General features: G+C 43.1%; 1 pseudogene; it reads right to left on the reverse strand.

Moving 5' to 3' along the window:
* Positions 1-1,994: 1,994 nt before the first annotated feature.
* Positions 1,995-3,939, reverse strand: LOC138399526 (chromatin target of PRMT1 protein pseudogene; annotated as a pseudogene).
* Positions 3,940-6,068: the final 2,129 nt, after the last annotated feature.

Genomic DNA, 6,068 nt, shown 5'->3' on the forward strand with positions numbered 1-6,068 from the left:
TTCTGTTGGAGTTTATTTCTAATTTTTTTCACTGTTGTCTGAGAAGATGCATGGCATAATTTCTACATTGAGCCATGTTTTGTGGCCTAGGATGTGGTCAGTCTTAGAGACTGTCCCATGAACTGATGAGAAGAACATATTTTCAGTGGTTTTTGGGTAAAATGTTCTGTAGATGTCTATTAGGCCCATTTGTTCTTGAGTTCTGTTTAAGTCCATTGTTTCTTTATGCAGTGTTTGGAGAATCTGTCCTATTCTGTTAGAGGGGTGTTGAAGTCCCTGGCTATTATGGTGCTGCTGCTTATCATTTTGTTTAGATCGAGTAGGATTAGCTTTATGAATCTGGGTGCTCCTGTGATAGGTGTATAAATATTTAGAATTGTCATGTCTTCTTGTTGAATTGTTCCCTTTACCATTATATAATGACCATCTTTGTCTTTCACTACTTTTGTTGATTTGAAGACTAAGTGATGTGATGTTAGAAATGCTACACCAGCCTTCTTTTGGTTTCCATTTGCATGGAATATTGTTTTTCATCTCCACCTGGAGTCTAAATGAGTCCTTGTGGGTTAGATGTGTTTCGTGAAGACAGGAGACACTTGACTTGTATATATTTATCCATTCAGCCAGCCTGTGTCTCTTCAGTGGGCAGTTCAAGCCATTCAGATTTATTGAAAAAACTGACAAGTGGGGTGGATTTCTGTTCATCCTGTTGAGTAGGACTTTGTTGCTTTACTTTATTTCTTGAGCCATTGCGGTATCTAGTCTTTGACCTTTAGCTTTTGGGTGATTTTACACCGGTGACTGTCTATTGTGCTGATCTGTGTATAATGCAGTTCTGAGTACTTCCTACAGGGAAGGTCTTATCTTGACAAGCTCCCTCAGTGTTTGCTCATGTTAGAAAGACTTTGTTTCCCCCTCATATACATTACTTAGTTTTTCAGGATACAGAATTCTAGGCTGGCCATTATTCTGTTTGAGAAGACTAAGAATGGGACCCCAATCTCTTCTGGCTTGAAAGGTCTCAGGGACTGAAGAAAATCAGCAAGAAAAAAAAATCAAACAGCCCCATTAAAAAGTGGGCAAAGGACATGAACAGAAACTTTTCAGAAAAAGATAGATTAATGCCTAACATACGTGAAAAAATGCTCAACATCTCTAATCATCAGGGAAATGCAAATCAAAACCACAATGAGATAGCACTTAATTCCAGTGAGAATGGCTTTTATCAAAAAGTTCCAAAACAATAAATGTTGGCATGGATGAGGAGAGATAGAACACTCATACACCGCTGGTGGGACTGCAAACTAGTACAGCCTGTATGGAAAGTAATATGGAGACACCTCAAACAACTAAAAGTAGAACTACCATTTGATCCAGCAATACCACTACTGGGAATCTACCCAAAGGAGCAAAAGACATTCTATAAAAAAGATATCTGCACTACAATGTTTATAGCAGCACAATTCACAATTGCAAAGATGTGGAAACAACCCAAGTGCCCATCAACATGAGTGGATTAATAAAATGTGGTATATGTATACCATGGAGTTCTACTCATCATTTTCACTTCTTTTCTGTGTGCCATGGCTACTTCTCTCTCTCTCTCCCCACTCCCTCCCTTTTTTCTCTTACTTTCCTTTCTGTCTTCCTTTCCTTTCCTCTTCCTTTTCTTCCTTCCTTCCTCCCTTCCTTCCTCCTTTCTTTTCTCTTTCTTTCTCCCTCTCCTGCCTTAACCTTTCCTTTCTCTTGCTTCCTTTCTTTCTCTTTCTTTCTTCTTTCTTTCTCTTTCCCTCTTTCCTTCGTCCTCCTTCCTTCCTCCCTCCCTCCGTTCTCCTCTCCTCTCCTTTCTTTCCTTTTCTTTTTCAGGAAAATAAATAAACTTTGTACTTCTGTCCACCCTAAACTTTGTTTGAGAATTCTTTCTCCACCCACTGTGAGCACCTTGTAAGTTTCCACCCTTTCAAGAAGATTTCTCTCTTTTTTTTTTTTTTGAGAGAACAATTTGTTATAATTAACCAGAAATACAAGATTCCACTGAAACTGGAACAGTTGACAGAATATTGCTGTACTTAAACCTTCGAGGAACATACAAACAGGGTCAAACAAAGCCACTGAGAGGAAAAGCCCAAGATCGGTATGGGATAAACATGAAGATAATTGCATTCCAGCATGGGTATCTTCTGACCCCTCCCGGCAGTTCATCTACCACCATTCTCCCATCCTTCTCCCTCCGACACACCTGCCAAACCAAATGGCTTCTTCCCCTGTATTGCAGGTGTAAGCCAGCCCAATAGGACCCCTTTGGGATATGATATAAAGCCAAGAGAAAGTTTGTACATCTCATACTAGGGTAGAAAGTGCACGTACTCAACCCAGTACAAACGGTTATCATCTATGTGGGGGTCAATGCACATGGTAGTAACTTCAATCAAATCAGAGATGCTACCACAGGTAACCTGTTATGTGGCCCTATAGCGATGTCAATGTTCCCAATTTACTACACTAAATTGTCAATGTGGCAGAATGCATTTTTGAGCTCTAGATATTCTAAACACTCCTAGGAGGCTATTAAAGAGGATGTAGAACAGAACTCTACAACCTCAGAAACCTAGGCATTAGGGAGAATGCTGGCTCTTTCTGGGACCTTTCTGTGGGAGCAAAGAGATGAAGAGCATATGACAGTTGAGGGGAGGCACGAGGCCAACACATTTGATTTGTGTTCAAAGAGAAGTCTGAGCAAAGGAGGAAAACAAAAAAACCCAAAACCCCAACCAAAGGAAAAAAACAGTTTCATACAACACTGTATCAAAAAGTGAAAGGAACACCTAAATGCACAAACTAACTGGTGGCAAGTTAAGTCCATAGCCTATTGTGATAGGTCCATCCAGCATCAATCAAGTTTCTTCTCATCTGTTATCTGAAGGTTATTTACAGATGTGGTGACTTTAACAAGAGTCTCTCACAGGAGGGTGGGCAGGCTTCAATCATTGGTTTCAGGATCTGTCTGCGCCATGTAGGCATCCAACTCGGCATCCAGGTGTCCTTTTGTTTTCGACATGTATGCATCTAATTGGTTGTCCAGATGCTCCTTCGTCAACACAGGGCGAGCAAGGGCACCTCTCCCTCGTCCACGGCCTCGGCCTCTGCCTCCAAAGCCCCCTCTTCCCCGACCTATCATACCCCGACCTCTACCACCGATTCCGCCACGACCCATAGCTCCACGCCCTAGGCCCCCTCTCCCAGGACCTCCACGACCTCGAACACCACCTCTTCTTAAGCCCATTCGGGGAGCTACGGCTCGTCCACCTCGGAGCAGGTTTTGACCTCGGAGCGACATCCCGCCCCTAAGTAGGGTTCTGGTGGCACGTCCCCCACGCAGTCCTCCTCTGGGCAAGCCTCTCTGGATTATGGGTAGGCCTCGTCCTCCGATTGCTCCCCTGGCCAGGGTCCCTATGGGTCGGCCTAACCGTGCCTGGATGTTACTCTTACCCAGGCGCTGCTTTAAGCTCTGCTTAAGTTTTAATGCTGCCTGGACAGAGGGTCTATTCTCCATCTGCTGGGCCAGTCTTCTGTTTCTGGCACTGGCTAGCTGCTGTTGTTGCTGCATCGAAGCCCGAATATTCACTGGCATCGGTTGTTTGTTCTTCAGCATATTAGTAAAGCTTCAAGGTCGAACAAAATGGATGTTTAAATAAAAGCTTTATTACAAAACATTTATTGGCATTTTCATGGCTTGCTAGACCAGGAGCTCCAGATCCCACGAACTTTTAAGTAAAGTGGTACACTTAGATCAAGGCTGATGTGGGTTAAAGACTCCACAGTTTCCACAAACTTGCAAGAATCAGAAACTTAGAAATGCAGCTAAGTGCAGCACATTCAATCAAAAGTGATAACAAGGGCTCAGGTAACAGTTTTGAGAGAGGTGGAAAGTATGAAAAACACGCAATAAGCAGATATGATAAGAGACAGAAGATGCAGTTTCAAAGACAAACGAACAAAGCCTAAACCTTGGGAGACCTGAGGGAGCATTGTAAGGGCAAATATGAGAAAGGGCTACAGTACCTTCAGAGCTCATGGAAATAATGCACTCATATAAATTATAGGAGTGTAACAAATTTAAAAATATATTTGTCACTTAGTAACATGAATATAGATAATTAGTGTACCATGTCTTAAGAGATAAGGATAGAAGCACATGTGCTTCAAAAGAGGCAAAAATAGACACTAGATAAATCTCTTAGTGGTCTAACATCAAGCGAGAGAGAAGCCTGAAAGTGCATGTGCATCTGTCTAACATAGAGGGCCGGTGAAAAGGCCTTTCCTCCTATCCACAGTGCCACAGCAAAAGGCAGACAGGGAGGGGGCTAACGATGGACATGTGGGCAGAAGTCAGATTATGAGAGCTTTTTATCAAGAGGTCTCCATGGGGCTAGTTTCATCTTACACGCTAACTTCAATTGTTTGATTGGTGGCTGTCTGGAATCTCTTGGGAAAGGGTATGAGCAGCTCAGGCTCATTAAGAAAAAAAAATATACCATAATTGATCCTTATGTCTGCTCTGGTCAGGAGGTGGGGAACAGTAACATTGTGCCCTGATTTTGCCATTTCTAACTAAAAGTCTTACCTTCTCCCTCCAGAAAAACACTACCTACAAATGCTTGGAGTTAAACTGTCTGTCCCCAGGTTAGCAAACACAAGACAGCCCAAGTGAAATGTCAGAATACATACCACCCCGGATTCCCTGGGGCCAAAGCCAAGGTGAGATTCTGACGAGACTAGAATGTGATGTAGGGAGACCTTGCCCAAGATAATAGGGGATGATGAGGTTGGATTAAAAAAATTAAGTCTAGAACCATGATAAAGGGCTTGTTTCCAAATTTTGTGTGAGAGAAGGGCAGAGCCAAAGTTTGCAATGAGGCAGAGGTGGGATGATATTTAGGACGTGGACCTAGGGACATATGAGTGATCGAGGTTGGAACTCATATGTCCCTTTACAGTGCAGGTGTGTGAGAAGTTGTCCAGAACATCAGCCATCTGTCTGAGGCTTGATTTTGTAGGACAGGAGTGGAGAACATTATGCTTAGCACTCAACAAAAATCTGCTGAATGAATGTAGTTGACAAGAAAGATGACCAATGAGATGATGGATGAGAAGGGACTGCCCTGACCTAGCAAAGAATATTTGATGTTCTTACTCTCAACCTCACCTTCCAATGAGCAAACCCATATTGTCCTGAAATGCCATTTGCACACATCACCTCTAACACTGAGAACTTCTGGATGCAAGGAGCATCTCTTGCCACGATTAGTGGGGAGATATAGAGGAGAATAGAGACATGGAAGGGGAAGCTGGCTTTTTCAGACCAGGAGGGTCGACCTTGGATGGATCCAGTAAAGGTCTGCTTTACCAGATGCCCAAAGAAGTTGGGCTACTTGAAAACCAGGAAGGGTCCCTGTTGGGTGGGTGACTACTTAAGGTCCTCTGGTGCCCAAATCAATGATGCTACTTACCTTGGTTATCTTTTAGGTTCTCCAACTTGATTCTCTGTAATCATGAATCTCGATCAAGATGTTTTTCCTTTGCTCAACCTCTGACTGCCATCTCTAGCACTAGCTCTTTGTTTTGCTCACCTCGATGTCACACTAAAGCTGGAGTTTAAGGCTTTCTTTTTGAGACAGAGTCCAAAAGTTCATAGTGTTGAAATAGTCCAGAACATAATTCAGAAGTTCTCAGTATTGGAGACGATGTGTGCAAGTGGTGTTTCAGGACAGTATGAGTTTGCTTATTGGAAGGTGAGGTTGAGAGTAAGAACATCAAATATTCTTTGTTAGGTCAGGGCAGTCCCTTCTCATTCATCGTCTCATCGGTGTCTTTCTTTCTTTCTTTCTTTCTTTCTTTCTTTCTTTCTTTTTTTTTTGAGACAGAGTCTCACTCTGTTGCCCAGGCTAGAGTGCCACAGCATCAGCCTAGCTCACAGCTACCTCAAACTCCTGAGCTCAAGCGATCCTCCTGCCTCAGCCTCCCGAGTAGCTGGAGTAGCTGGGACCACAGGCATGTGCCACCATGCC

The sequence above is a fragment of the Eulemur rufifrons genome, chromosome 2 (genome assembly GCF_041146395.1).
Source record: "Eulemur rufifrons isolate Redbay chromosome 2, OSU_ERuf_1, whole genome shotgun sequence".
Lineage (NCBI taxonomy): Eukaryota > Metazoa > Chordata > Mammalia > Primates > Lemuridae > Eulemur > Eulemur rufifrons.